Raw genomic sequence first — 15,885 nt, 5'->3', positions numbered from 1 at the left:
AAATCAAATCAAATCACATCACAGCCTCCTGCTTAAAGCAGCGCTGGGTCCAAGCTGCCCATTACAGCGGCTTTTCCGCCCCTCCTCCCTCTCACAAACACACATTGCATTCGCAGCAAATTCTCCATCTAACACTCAGGGTGCATTTTCCCCATGTTCATTTTATTTTTAGCTTGCTTCATTGTTATACATTAGATGCAGAATGCGGACAGGATCACCAGAAACACATTAGAACTGACCCGATATTGTTCGGTAGCCGAGATATTTTAGTGAGGGCATCGCACCGGACGAAGACTGCTCCGTACTGGTTATCCCTGTCCAGATCCATTCTCTTCTCAAATGCACGATTGTTAATCCCACGTTTGAAATCGGGGGTAAAATATCACCGAAACCAGTTTGTTTTGCTCTTGTTCCTTGGGGAACGTTAGGTTAATGTGATGCTCCACCGCAACCTCGGGCTGAAGATGTAAATCAGACCTTGGTCCATCTCCTTGTTTGGGATCGAGAGGGTTTGTAAAGATAAAAAAAACACAAACCCCCGGGTTTCCATCGCAGCGAGGCAAAGCAGCGAGACGAACATGTCGGCTGGATATTCCGGCAAAATGAAGCAGGTGTAAAGTGCAGTCAAAAACTGGTTGCAACATGTTTAGCTAAATTTGTATAATATATGTTTGATCAATAAACTGAGCTTGGATAGGCCAACAAAAGGTGATGATGTAGAATTAATTAACCACACAAGTCACTTCTGACGAGCACAGTGCTACAAAATTGGCAAACAAATTAAATGGAAGAGAAAAGAAACTCCAAGCCACCAATCTATTTTTAGGTCAGTAATAGTTTTCTCTTAATGGACTGGATTCCCCTTAAAACTCTAAAGGTTAACGCTTGCCGGCTAAACAATTAAAACGCAGAGGTGCTGAAATGTGTTAAAAGACAATGGTTTTATTTCTAAAAGGGACGCGGCGTGACACATGCTACTGTTGCTGTTCCAGGCGCAGGTCCGATAAGGTGCTAAGCAAAAACGGGACAGATGTGCCCATTGTTCTACGATTAACAATAACGGATGAGGCTAGACAAGGGTATGGAAAATGTGGCCCTGTTCTCGCAGGCGAGCCGCGGGAGGGACGGAATTATGACATAATAGATTATGATATTTGATTGAATTCGTACAGATCTACGAGAAATTGATCAAATTGATTGGATGGGAGAGAATCGAATGATGAATGCAAACGAAACAAGCGTCGAATTACGTATCAGAATTCTCATATATAATATTAATACACATATATGTAAGTGTGAGAAGGAATCAATCATTCGGTGTTATATTTCAGGAGAACAAAATTACTATGATGGCAATTATGACATGGCAAAATGCGATTAGCCAGGAAAACATCAATAGCAAACAGATGAAAAGAATTTAAAACAGATCATCGCAGCAGCAGCCTTACTATTATCTGTTTAATCAAACCCCACTTAGCACTGTGATGGATACATTACATCAGTTATATCATTAAGCCGCTATCTTAGCAGAAGCATTAAACAATATTTGTTTCAAGTAGTCATTTGCTATATATTCCTGGCAACAATGAAATAATCATTATTAAGAACAACCATGATTTATCAAGCTATTGTCATGCTTCAAATATTCCTCAGCAGTTTTATCAATTAATAACTTATATTCTGATTATTGATTGTGTTAATTCAGTGGAATCTTAGTCAATGCAATAGATTAGATGCGATAAATAGTTGGACGAAACGACCTTTATGTAACCCTGTCAATACGATTTCATGGAAATATTAGAACCCAAAATTAATTTACTTATGCATTGACATTAGCACAGGTTGGACTCGCACACGTGCAGAGCATTTCTTTTGCGTTTCTAAAGGTCCGACTTTTAGTTGACCCAGGAAGAACCACACAAAACTTTAATAAGAGAACAAATTGGAGAATGGCGAATTTTGTAACGTTGGGTTGCAACAAGACCTGATTATAACTCATTGGTTTAATGAAATAAAGCTGCTCTAGGTGCCAGCGTGTGTACGTGATTATTAATGGACCAGAAGCATTGCGGCCAACGTTTGTGTATTTGTTGTTCTGGGGAGGTGTGGGGGTGTACAGGATGAGGAGAAAACACATATTTGAAATCAAAAGGGTAGTGGCTAGGATCTAAAGGCCGGCATTAGATAATCCAACAAATCGCTGAAAAGACTCTTAAGGGTAAATTTAGCAGCATCTTGAGCAGGCGTCTTCTTGCTTTTCTTTTTATGGGGCTTGTAGTGGTCAGTTGCTGAAGGTCTGTCTTGATTGAAAAGGGACATGTCAAAGGTGACGCTTCAAAACTCCAAAAGCCAACAGCTGCCGTTTCAACAGATTAACTGGAGATTTTTTTTGTACTTTCGCCTGTTGATCTTCTTGGAGCCTACTTGGTCATAAGAAAACACACATCTGTCAGTCCAAAAAATATAAGAAATACCAGGCGGATGTTCAAAATTACTAATAGTGAAAATAAATGCAGCTGTTCCTGAACAACTATTTCTTCTGCACAAAAATCATGCACAAAAAAAAATCAAACTTAAAAAAATGCAAGATACATTTTTCCTCGTATCGACGTTTTCCCATTAACGATCTCTCGATAAACAGGACTGAACGTCAGAGAGTGACAGGAAATACGTGCTCCTAGAGTTAGCAGGAAGATAATCAGCAGCAATGGTAAATCTTTAAAAGTTTTGAGCCACCGTTTCAACCGTATTTAAATATATGTGTTATTCTCTTGAAAACATGACGAGTTTAGGTTAGTCTCCTACGTTAGAAGTATTCCAGTCTCCTAGTGCACTGCCCAGCAGCTCAATGCAAATATCGCTAAAGTTGGAAATATTTTGAATTTCAGTTAATTGCCTCACTGTGATTAGCACCAGTGTAAACACGATTTATTTTGGAAGTACACAGGAACCTTAAGTTAACCGTTGTCGCGACGCAAGGCAGAAGCTGACATCAGATTTGGTAATTGTCTTGCAAGTGATATCTTCATAATGAAAACACTCATTGACCTTACTTAGATTTTCACTGTTTAGCCTCAAACTTCATTATACTGACGGCGGCGCATGTAGTTTTAATGAACATTAAGGCATGTTCCCTCATAGCAAAGCAGAGGCCGGCCCTCACGCTAAAACTGCATCTGTTCATATTCTCATACTGGTCGATATTTTTCATTCACACTCACATCTCCGCGGCTTGTAAAGGGAAAATTAGACTTTTGTTGAGATTCACTCAAGCAAATCTTATTCGTGTTAGAACGCGAGTTTGTCGCATATGTTTTGTGACTGAATTAAAATGTAAAATGGTCGTGACCTGATGGCACTTCTGTATCCTCCAAAAAGCCCGACCGCTAAGCCAGCAGACACGAAGAATAGGATTAGAAAAAAGGCACGTGGCAATTAATTTGGCGGAGATTAATTGGTATAAATGCCTGTGTTATTAATATCAAATGAAACATACACGTGGATTGGAAATATTTGGCATTCTCAATTTTGTTGGCAAATTGTTTTAAATTAATTTTATACAATTGTTATATTATTATACACGTTCACTTTAGATTTTATTGTAGAATTATAATATAAATATTCGTCATTTTAAAGCGGTCAACTTTTAAATACACTTTTTGTTGGAATTTCCAAACATTTTGTACTTAGTTTTAATTTGCGGGGTTATTCCTTATTTAAAGCAATTTCGTGTGTGATAAAGGCTTTTGGGAGACTTACTAATTTTTTCAATTATATTTTCTTTTAGGTTGTATTGTTCACTAAATTGATACAAATAACACGTGGTTTACCTTAATTCGTTTTCGGTTCTATTGTTTTAATTGGCCGGGGAAGTGGGGCGGTATTGCCCATGTACTGGTGACTGAAGATTCAAGATTGCCATTGTGTGGGGTGGTAATGGCACTGTGGTGGGAACGAGAGGAATAAGGTGAAGAGGAAGGAAGTGGGACTTACATGAATGTATTTTTTATCATAGTTCAGCCACTAGGGTTCGAAGCACCCTTCTATTGTTCCAACATGAAGGAGAGAGGCTACTGACAAATAATGGGCAGTGTGGAAAGGCGTTGTTCTCATTTCACTTGGACAAAAGTATAAAAAGAATACATTGTATAATTGTCCAGGTAAATCTGTTATTGACTGCAAAATAATGGTTCCCAAACACCACTAATGCAGGCTCCATCTCAACAGAAGTTATTGCACTTGCTCCGGTACATTATTTCCCCCCCCCCCCCATTTCGCATTTTATGAACTATTTGCTAAGCAAGCAGAGTTGTTCCCATTAAATATTTACACTCTAATGTCTTCTTGTTTCAAATTATTAATTAGGCGCCTTTGGTCATTTTAAGTTGAAATGGAGAGTCTGCGAGGCTTTAAATATGATTTCAAATTATTACTGCCTTCTATAATGCGAAAATTATTTCATGTCTTGCACGTCAGAGATTAACAGCTTCAAGGATCAATAATGTGAAATTCGCGAACTGGAAGTCTGCAAATGACAGCATTATTGATAGCAGGCATGTAAATTACTTCATAGTATAAAATAAATAAGAACGTAAAGCTACAATAATCAGGATTAAAACGGGCAAATTGCTGTATATCTGCAGTAACAACGCCAGAAACATGGAGAAATTGTCAGAATAACGACTACTTGTAACCAGCGAGGATTCCAAGTGACCCTTTCTGCATAGAAATCAATGCAAAAGCGTTAGAAGACGGATCCATTTCCCTCGTATTTTAACAACTTAAAATCAACTTTCTATTTCGGTTCAAGTACTCTTAAGCAACAGTCAGCCTCAACATGTTTAACTAAAGATTCGTCTTTCCCGTTACTTTGATACCACACACTAAAACTAAACGTGAATATACTGATACTTACCAGTATTATTTTTTCAAAAAGCATTTGTAATCCAGTCCGAATATATTTGATATTGACTTTCACTTTGATCATGTGCCGTTAATATCAAGGCATTTTGCTCATTTTTGCTTTGAAAATAAATTGTCGATAAAACACTTTAGATATTCAGTCAACATCACCTTCCGTTTTCTTTAATACACGCATTGTTTCTGGTTTATATTTATTTGAAAATAGTAGAGCTACTGCTACCATTTATTTTCACGCAAGACGTAGCTTTTTAAAATTACTTGGTTTTATTTCCATAATCGAAAACAGTTTACAACTGAATGCAACTTTTAATTTCTTTTCTGATTCCTGGAATATTTTAAAATTTAAATTGTAAAAAAAATGTTGCGAGCCGAAATCGCTCAATTTTTCGAAGGAACCATCAGTTTATACAACCGGTTGAATGGAGGAAATTTAACTTAGGGAAAGATGTAGCTGGTAATTCCAAGTCATCGTTTGAAAAGAACTCGGGAGAGTGGTTGTCCTGTTTAGTCCAACCGGTGCAATTACAAATGTATTTAACACACATTTCAAACGAAAGCCACTAAGAAAAGATGTTTGTCATTTTCAAAAACTAATTAATTTAATGTAAATCAAGAAATTCGGGTAAACAATGCAAAGTTTAAATCTATAAAGGTTACACAAGTGCGGAATTTACGTAACATATTCCGCACGGCAAGTCAATCTGGAAAACGGAGAATAACGTTGATTAATGGATGTGATATATCTGGGTTGGTTAAATGCGCCAAATTTGTGAGAGCAATACGATTACTCGGTTTTTGGTACGTTCAATATACAGGTCCACGTACATTGACATTAACCAAAATCTCATACAAACGACTCCGTCCCTAGCAACGGAGGAATTCAGAGCTGGGCGTGTGCTGAAACAGGTAGGAAATGTGTAACTAGATAACCACAGATCAAGTTTGCTTTAGGGGAAAAATGTTAAAAATAAACACTTTGCTACCAACTGCCATACATACTTCTAGAAATCCTTTATTAAATTCCCGACATTGATAATGTTGACGGTTCTAAAAGTTGAGGAATATATTTTACAGAATTTCAATGGATACGAAACAATCAGTGACAGGAGAAGGGGTGAACCGTTTTTAAAACAATAAAGTCGATTTAAATATCTGAGCATTGGACATATACACGCACAGAAATTCTGTTCAGCTCTCCATACTGCTGCTTAAATGATATTCTTGCTCAACCGAGAGCAGGTAAAAAAATGTTGTAAGACCAGCAAGTAACTGGTAATAGTTGTTAAAACGACAAAATATTCAGTGTCGACCCCGTTTGGGAATGGGGAAGGATTTTTGAATACTCAACTTTCCAATATTCCTAATATTACCCACTGTAATGATGAGTAAATAAATTCCGAGGGTTTTGTGATAGTTCCTTCTACCTGATGCACTGCATATTCAAGCTCAAGTGTCAAAACGAGCTCTATGTAACTGACAAAACTTCCATTACTAGCAACTGAATCATTCAACGTCACCTGAAATCATTACTTTTAAAGAAGCAATCAAAAGACTGGTGTAAATTTAATAGTAATTCACTATGCGAGTGGAGGTAACCCACCAAGGGAGAAAATTCAATTGGCTAGATAGCAAAATTGATTTGAATTACGAATTTGCAAAAATAAAAACGACTTGAAAGATGCTACTAAAACTTTTGTTCCTTTGAACTCTCCAGAGGTGATCCTCTGTTTCTGGTTATGATTCCCAGCGCCGAGTGGCAAAATTAAAAACAAAGTTTGCTGTCTCAATCGTCCTCGGAATTGACGGGGCTAATTAATTCGGGCCGACTTTGGCACAGGTTTGAAAAGCTGTGTTGGTTTTCCGACACAGTTGTAAAAAGTCAATAGCGCGGGAAAACTCCCGGTTGAAATGACAACACAAACAAAACCGAACCGCTCCGTCCTGTCATATCCAACAAAAGGATCATCCGTACATGCAGTTAAGCAATTGTTAATGTTTAAAATGCCCAATACAGACCAAACAGCGAGGGCGGAACCCAAGCATCGTTCAATTATAAAAAAAGTAGTTAGTATAATTTAACATGAAACATCAGACATAATACAGATTAATGAATGGCGTGTGTACAAATGTGTGGATTTAAACGCATGAGACGAGTGTGTACCACCAATGGTTAGAAAGTTTCTGTACTGTGTACTCAGTTAAATAACCTCATTCAACCCCATTCCCCAACCGTTAAAAGATCCGAAGAGCGGCGGCCAGTGGACAAGATCCGGTGACAATTAAATAGCCTATTAACAACAGCAGCAACTGATATGTTGCAGCAAAATAAAATAATTAACTCTCATCTAATTCAAAGCAGGGCCAGATGCAGAAAGTTAACGTGAGGTGCTTCGCCGTCTCTTCTGTAACCTAAATTTATGTTAAATTGGTCAATGTGAACTGCGTTGGGTTTATCGTAATGGTCTTGTAAATATAAACACAACAAATATGGCTGTTAAAGTGCCTAGTCTATTCGTTATTACTGCACAACCTATCAAGATCTTTCAGTGAAACTATGTGCAGGTTTAAAACAGGAGAGCGTTTCACAGAGATGGTTCCACGCCAATCAATTTGTAATTATCAATCTGTGGGCCTTTGCGGGTTTACCGCACAGACGTAGTAAAGAATGTACAGCGAGAACAAAATCGAAAACACGATTCACCAATCAATAAATGAGACGAAGATAGTTCAGCATTTTCACACTGTTGACCAAAGCAATTCAATGATATTTGAAATAGTTCACACAACAAACGTTCAGTGTTTACTGGATATACATTTAACCATATGCAACGTAATTTATATCACAATAAGCTAAATTTCCATTAAGAATTGGCGTCGTTATCGTTGTATATGACATTTAAAAAATCTTTTTATTTGTTGCTTCGCCACTTGATCATTGAGTGTCGCTCTGTCAACCAATGCAGAGGAGCTCTCATTGCATCCGCACTTAACGGGCAAACATGGAGGAGAACTACTCCTTGTGTTCTGCAGCCGCCCTGGTCAAACTAAGAAACAGAACTTTGCTTAATAGCGTCAACTACAGCATAACTAACAAGGAGAACTGCAACTCTTTTTTTTATTTTTGCAACTCAATCAGGGACATGATTTTGAATCGAGAATTGTTGTATAAAATTAGCACTGCATTTTGTACAGGGAAATCCATCACGATAAAAATAATATCTTGTAAATTACCACACCCCCTAGTAACTAATTAACTAAGATATTGTGAAATTTGGAAACAACTAACGCTGAACCTTGACATTGATGAAATTGTTACCTTTAACACTGTAATACCAAACGGCCATCTCTTTCCCATCTTAATCCACAATCTTTATTCTACAATTATGATCATCATTCTCAGGTACTATAAAAGAAGGGAATTAAAACAGACTCTTAAATAGAATACAGTAAATTGCCTGAGACAATTATAGAATATTTCAGATAGCGTAACATTTATTACCCCAATATGTACAACGCGCATATCCCCAATGTTAATATTAAGCCTAATAACAGGTCAGAACTAAAGCAAAAACTTCACCGGTCTTGGTAAAGGAGCTAATATGGGTTTCATTTGAACCTACTTCTAAAACAACATTAATACATAGCATGAACAGTTCTGTATATATCCGGAGTTTACTATTCTGACAATATACTGAATGCATTTATTATACCAAAAGGCAGTAGGCGAAATCTTTATGTCGTCTGTTTTAATTATAAGTATTCTCCACGTTAACAATGAAAGCACACCTACGGTTAAATATAAAGGTCCACTAACTATTGAACCTCTGAAAAAAAATGTACTTTAAAATCATTATATGGATAATACAGGCCAGGCCACCCATTATATCTGATTGCTAGTTCACTCACGCACTTTTCACAACATTAAGTTTTAAATGTCATTTAGTTAAAAACAGAAGGAAGATACGCAACTTTGCGAATTATGCATGCAATTTAAGGAAGTGATATCAGTTTGACTGGAAGCAATTGCTCTGTCAATTTTATACGCTTAAATAAGTGTTTGTGTTCGAAGCAGCTGAGTGTAGATAATAGTCTGTCTTGTTGAAATTTACACAAGAAGTCCTTTAGTTGATTTGGTCATCTCGGTTCAAAGGAAGGCATCTCAATTTTGTATATTTTAAAAATATATTATTAAACTGTCACATAATTGAGATTTATCTACTTTAACTAAACTATATTAGTATTTTTAAACGATCAAGAACTACGAACAAGACATCCTGGAAACTACACGTTAGTACGGCCATCAAACCATCACGCAAATCTTTCATCAATCGCATTGTGATTTGTATGCTAGTGTGCTCTCAAATTCCCTGAAATATATATGAAATATTATGAGCTGTGACCTGTCACGTCACTTCCTGTTTTTATCCATTCAAGTAAGTTTATAATGGTCTGCTTCTGCAGTTCTTGGAAGCTAGGAATAGAGTTAATGAATGATCCCCCTTGAAGCATGTCAAGCGGGTCTTAGTTGCTTAATCCTTCACGTATCGTCACTGCCACAAGCCGACCTGTTCTCCCGCCTATCAAGACTTTTGCTTATTTCTCAAAAGTCTCAATCACAAATGTCCAATTCATTCTTGATATCAGACGCACATACAAATTGTGTTTAATATTTTTGTTGGCATGTTGTATTAAAAAATTCTCAACGTCATCCACCCCTCCGCCCACCATCGTTCCTATGCAATTCAAAACCCATTCCCAGATCACATCAAAACATATTCTCAGTTCAACACTTTCTCCCCCCCCCTCCCTTATCCACCCCGCCCGGATGTTGACATCTATTTACAAGGGTTGAATGAGCCGCCCTTTCTCCCTAACACAAGTGTGATGCTGTAGGTCCCTTTCCGCGTCCGTGACACATGCCCCTCGCCCTCGCCGGAGTTACCAGCGGATTTGCCACTCCAAACTCAGCGGGATGCCACATGTAACTGGGACGTAGCCGATAGCTATTGATAATCGTACCCCTTGGATCTCTTTGCAATTCTGAGCCATACTTACCGAAATCCGTGCTAAAGGCATATTTGCAGCTGTTTCGTGGCATGTTGCAGCTTTTATAAGCATCCACGGATAATCAAATGTCGTATGTGCCCCAAGGAGAAATAGATCTGCATAATTTCAATTGGAAGATCTCCCGTTCAGTTCCAGGGCCTGTTTTTTTTTGGGTGGTGGGGAAGGGTTGTTCGGGGTTCGGGCTCGGGGTTGCCTCTTAGCATACAAAAGTTTTATCAGCTTGTCCGGGGAGTCGCCCGCATCAGCCGGAGAGTCAGAAGGTTCTGTCCTGGGGTCGGGGAATCTGCAGCCACCTTTGGCCCGTCCTGTGGACTTCAGGAGAAAGACCAAAGGTCCCCTGCCCTCCCTCCTCACCTCCCGCCGCCCCATCCTATACCTCGCCCTCTTGCTTTCGAAACAGTCGCCGGAAATAGCAAGAAAATATATTAAAACAGTTAAAACAAAATAAAGCCGTTCTAGCCTTCTTCCTTGTCCGTGGAGTGAAGCAGCTCCTTTCTGTCAGTATATCCTCGCAATGCCAGTTGCATGCGAATAGCTCTGGCTTGTTATGTACCTCGATGGCTATGAAAGGGAATCAGTATGCAAATTGTTTCAGTTACAATCGAAAGGTTCGATCTGAGGGTGCTCGCTAACGGAAGCTGATGTCAGCTCTCCCTGGATTAGTCGAGATGTATCTGCCCAGTGAAGTAGGGTTTTAAATTCTTGTTAATTAAAAAAAAACACAGAGCTCACAACACGACTGCCCTCCCCCAACAACCCCTCCAGTGAAGGCTGAATAGCCCCTTTAAGACAATTATCATTCTGCAGGTGTTAACTGGTGGGTTGCAATGTGTGTTAGTATATTAGAGAAAATGCTTGCAGTTTAAACAGGACGAAGGGGGTTGGACACCAGCTCCTTTTCAGAGCCTCTACACTGCAAATCCAACGCTTACCAATCAATATAAGCAGTAAATGAACACAGCAAAATGTGTTGCTGCGGTTTTTTTGGTTTATCACACACACCGCTTCCTAACGTCAGTTGTACCTGGTCTAACCTCACACTACCTCTAATATGAAAAAAAATATGGCTTTGATTGCCGTAATCTGCGGTCTGTTCCCTCTGCTATAGGCTAAAATTGCCCTTTCTGACCTTTCTCCATACATGGCCAGAAATCAAATAAAATCCAAATGCAGTATCAGCGAGCATGTGCGCAGCGTGTCAGGGACCAGCGCTCACAGGCCAATGTTTGGAGGATCCATGTTTTGAAATAGTAACAGCAATTTGAATTTCCCCCCTCTCCATAGATTTTAAATCCGGTTTTGGGAGAAAAAAAAAGCACAAAGTTCAGCCTGGCCACTGTGCTGTTTATCATCAAAATGGATAGTTCATTGATTCTTAAAAATTGCCTTTGAGCAGAACGCAGGTCATTGATACCCGAACTGCCTTTTACAGCTCCCGGAGCTGTGCGCTGTTGTAAATGTGACCACATGACAAGGTTTCCCGGTAAAACAACCCTAGAATCACCAACGCAATTTTAAACAGATTTTTCTTTATTGATGCAGAAAGCAAAAACCTACTATAGATATAAATCCGTAAAACTGCTCTTTTGAAATAACATTGATAGCATATGACTTAACAATAGAACTGCTGAAATATATGTTTAAAAGTGAAACGCCTTCCCGTAATTTTAAGATATAAAATCGTTAGTATTTGTTTCTTGACGCTTCGGATTTTGGCGTCATCACTTCGAGCATTTAAAATCTCGAGCAAATCCCTGTGCTTTTGCAACCTCCTGCAGTCGCTGGACGGTTAGGCGCATATTCAACGTCGATGGAGCCCCACGGAGTGTTGCCTGCATCCTCCTCGTCCATGTAGAGGGGCGACAACTTAAAACCCTGTGCTGACAACTGACTTCACTCATATAGGGACACTTAACTGATACGCAACCCAGCACGCGTCTTCCTCTCGCTTAGCCTAATTATTTGGATAGTAAGAGCAGACCTTAGTCGTCTTACAATCAATTTTCTATTGATAATAATGCAAACAACTTATGGGAAACCCCAAAAAGATATGTGAGATGAGGCTGATTTTTCTTGATACCAGTATAGGTGACTTGCCTTTCTTTAGCGATCTAGATGTTGACTTGCCCAGTTGAAGCTTACGGCTAAGCTGACCATCTGTCATTCAATTAACGTTTCAGGGCAGCTGATCTGTAACCAGAAGGGTCAGCGACCCCAGGACAACCTAAAGCTGCCAGAGAAAGGCGACAAAAGTTCAAATGTTAAACGCTCGGCACTTCTTCGAGGCTGGGCAGGTCAGAATATTTGCCTATGTAAAGCTTGCGTTGAGTGCTCGGGGGAGACAGCACCCGGGTTCGATTTAAGCTATTGTACTACTTTGTTCTTTCAGATGACAAACACACTTTCAACAAACAATAGATTACAGGATTTGAATTTTCGTGTTTAAAGTTGCATCAACTGTATTCCAGATTTGAGCAACATCTTTTGGCCTCTCTTTGTATTTGAGCTAATTCTTCTCAACGGAGATACTCTAAAATGATTCGAAATCAGCAAAGCAGAATCGCTGTAAATTAATGAAACGGACTTAAAAGTGCTTCACTGATTTGTCAGTAAGCGGGAAAATTTACTACACGTCATCATAATCTCAACCCCACCCCATTCACAACTAAGTTATCTGATACTAGCAAATTCTAATCAGGCACACTTACTAAACATGAAACAGCGCATTAACTAGGGAGGATTCTATGATACTTGGCATTTTTCATATGTTGTCATTATAATTTGACGTTTGTATTGTCACACTGCCGATTCTGTAAAAACAACACGCAATCCCAGCAGTATAAACTAAAAGAACACAAAGTTCAACGAGTTAGCCGAAGCTTTTACACAAAACACCATAAACAAATTGAGACTTCGCCATGCTAATTTAAAGGCCATAAATATTTAGCTAGCGATCTCATTGGAGCGGGCAGGACTGGTTTTATTTAAATAAAACACATGTAATCTACAACTAGAGTTAATCTGCATCTCCGCCCTTTGAGAAATGGTCGCTTCTGTCCAATTTTGTTTTTTGACATACCCCGATCTGTGCAGTAACAATATTGCAGACGGGAAGCGGAATGATTTTGCGTTATTTTCTGGCGAACAGCTCCATTTCGACATCCGATCAATTCGTCACGAATTTTTAACCTTTTAGCCATCATTTACTTTTAGAACCCAAGGAAGTGAACCTCCTCCTAATAACACATGATCAAATCCTATCCTCAAGTGTTGAGACATGCAGCTATTAATATTCTAAAATACAGCTGGTCTTCGAAAATTTCCAGGATATTATTCAGTTTAATAGCTTCTGGAGATATTGAAAAATCAGCAGAAATTATTTCAGGTCACGTGGAAGGTCTCAGCTAGTTTTATTGTCATAAAATCCATCCTGATTCAATGTTCCTTCACTTCCAATTCTCAGGATTGTTAGAATGATAATGCGGATTCCTTTTAAGCATCTTTGCATTTCAATCTAGACAGCTTCACAATTCCGCTGGAGGAAGGAGTGAGTTTGATCGGAAAGCCAAATCTGGAGTCAGAACTGTCGGCTTCTGATTACTTATTACACAAGAGTGAACCTGGAACTCACTGACATTAGTTCAAATGACACAGGTGATTGCAGTTAGGTATAGTTTTCATTGGAATAAACAGTTCGTAACAACCCACGAAGAATAAATTCTCATTTCCCATTCTCAATTTCCAACTAAAGTCCATTCAATTAAACAATTTCCAACTTTTTCAAAATAACAGTTTGCTGCCAAGGAATAAACTGAGCACGGCGGAGGTAGACGATATGTACGCTCCTGTGAGATATTTTATCCTATACTGTAGGAAGCAAGCTAGTGTCCCCAGTGCCAGAAACTCTCATTTTCACCCGCTCGTTTTCTTTTCCTTTTCTAATAAGCATACGGTCCTTTACAGCTTCAAAGACGAGATCATTTCACTGTTAGTTATTGGGCTAATAAGAACTTTCATCACTCCGACTGAATAATACTATGTATGTTTAATTCAAAGTCACTTAGTTTGAATTATCTGATAATTCATTTTTAACCTACTCCGTCGGTCCCTTTCCATGTTATTTATACTGCTTCATTCAAATTACTGAATAATTCACTTTTTAGGGCAATGGGAGCTTAGAATTATCAGGAGCAGACTATATTTCAAATCGCAATCACCGTCCTCCTTATGAAACACAGCAGATATTAAAAACTAACAACACTCTCAGAATTGCAATATATTAGTCCTGTAATTTTAAAGGTATGATTATTCACTCTTGGGAAATAATATATTTTTTTCTGAAATCTGTTAGTAAGGACTCATATTTTTAAAAAAGGCCCATTTTTGTTCAGCATTGCATTGCTGGGAAGACCAGCATTTATTGACTGTCTCTGATAGAACTTGAACTGAATGACTTTCTGGGCCCTTTCAGAGGACATACCAAGAGACAATGGCATTGTTAGGTCTGGAGTCACACTTGGGGCAGCCCAGGAAAGGACAGCCACATTCTTACATCTCTCTCTCTCTCTCCCCCCCCCCCCTCTCTCTCACTCTCTCTCTATCTATCTAGAGATACAGCATAGTAACAGGGTCTTCTGGCCCAATGACACCACAGTGCCCAATTGCACCCATGTGATCAATTAGCCTCCCAATCTGTACGTCTTTGGAATGTGTGAGGAAACTGGAGCACCCAGAGGAAACCCATGTGGGGGGAACGTAAAAACTCCATACAGACAGTGGCAAGAATTGAACCCCAATCACTGGTGCTGAAAAGCAAATTATGCTAACCAGTATGCTACCATGTCACCTCAATGTCTATTAATAATAAAACTAAAAATCCTGCAGCAGTTTAACTCAATCTGATTACTTACACAGGAACAATCAAGTGGCAAATATCATTCACCAAAATTTTGCTTTAAAATACAAACTCATAAAAGAAACCATACCTTAGTATAAATACAAGCCTAATCCAATTTTTGAGTCAGAGTGCCACAAATTATATTACAGCCGATCCATTATTACAGATAAGATTATCCATAATAATCATCCAGATATAATATTACAGGATAAACAAGCAAGAACAACTTACTTAATTCCAAAGACATATAATGTCCAGAAATCAATAAGTGGAAAACACTAGAAATAGGCTGAATTAAAGGAGGAAATTGAAAGACTATGGAACATGAACAGGGTATAGATTGTCTCAGTAGTAATATCTACAACTGGTGTCATCCTAAAGTCACCACAATAGCATTAAACAATTAGGCCTACACAGCAATATCTACAGCATGTAAATCTCCAGAAAGCTATTATACTAAACACCACTAGAGTAATCCGAAAATTCCTAGGAATTGAGAAATGTGGGTGCTTGGCTCTGCCGCACCTCAGGTTTTATCATCTTCAGCTGAGAAAGGTAAAAATACAACAATAATAATAATGTCTACTTATGGATATTGCCCAACTCGCTGTACTTTTACAACAATCCAGTAGCTTTTATTCTTTAGTTATGAGGTTAATTAAATTAAAGATTATTAACTATTTATGTTCTTCATTCACCACCTTGGGATTTGAACTCATGTTGCTGGAATCTTAGTCCTGGCTGTTGATTACCTATGTGATAATCTAACTGCTGCCCTACCATCATAATAGGATTGAGATAATGCTCTGTTCACGTTAACATAAGACTGGGAGATAGTTGTTATAATACACGTCGACTGTTAACTCTTTTCCACAGCCTGCATTTAGTGCGTATTATTTTGATTTGCAGCATCTGAGGGTTTTTTCTTGTTTGTGATAGGAGTTATAATGCTAGTTTCACAATTTACTCAGACCTTGTGAATCTGTACAACACTTCCC

General features: G+C 38.5%; 1 long non-coding RNA gene across 1 annotated transcript; it reads right to left on the bottom strand.

Moving 5' to 3' along the window:
• Positions 1-154: 154 nt before the first annotated feature.
• Positions 155-10,285, bottom strand: LOC134355974 (uncharacterized). The gene is made up of 3 exons (XR_010020239.1): positions 9,979-10,285; positions 8,240-8,326; positions 155-2,423 (listed from the first exon to the last, which is right to left on the bottom strand). It is a non-coding gene; the product is annotated as an uncharacterized LOC134355974 (long non-coding RNA).
• Positions 10,286-15,885: the final 5,600 nt, after the last annotated feature.

This window comes from Mobula hypostoma, chromosome 13, assembly GCF_963921235.1.
Source record: "Mobula hypostoma chromosome 13, sMobHyp1.1, whole genome shotgun sequence".
In the NCBI taxonomy this organism is placed as follows: Eukaryota; Metazoa; Chordata; class Chondrichthyes; order Myliobatiformes; family Myliobatidae; genus Mobula; species Mobula hypostoma.
The sequence above is the reverse complement of the archived record's forward strand: the minus strand, read 5'-3'. Positions and strand labels throughout refer to the sequence as shown.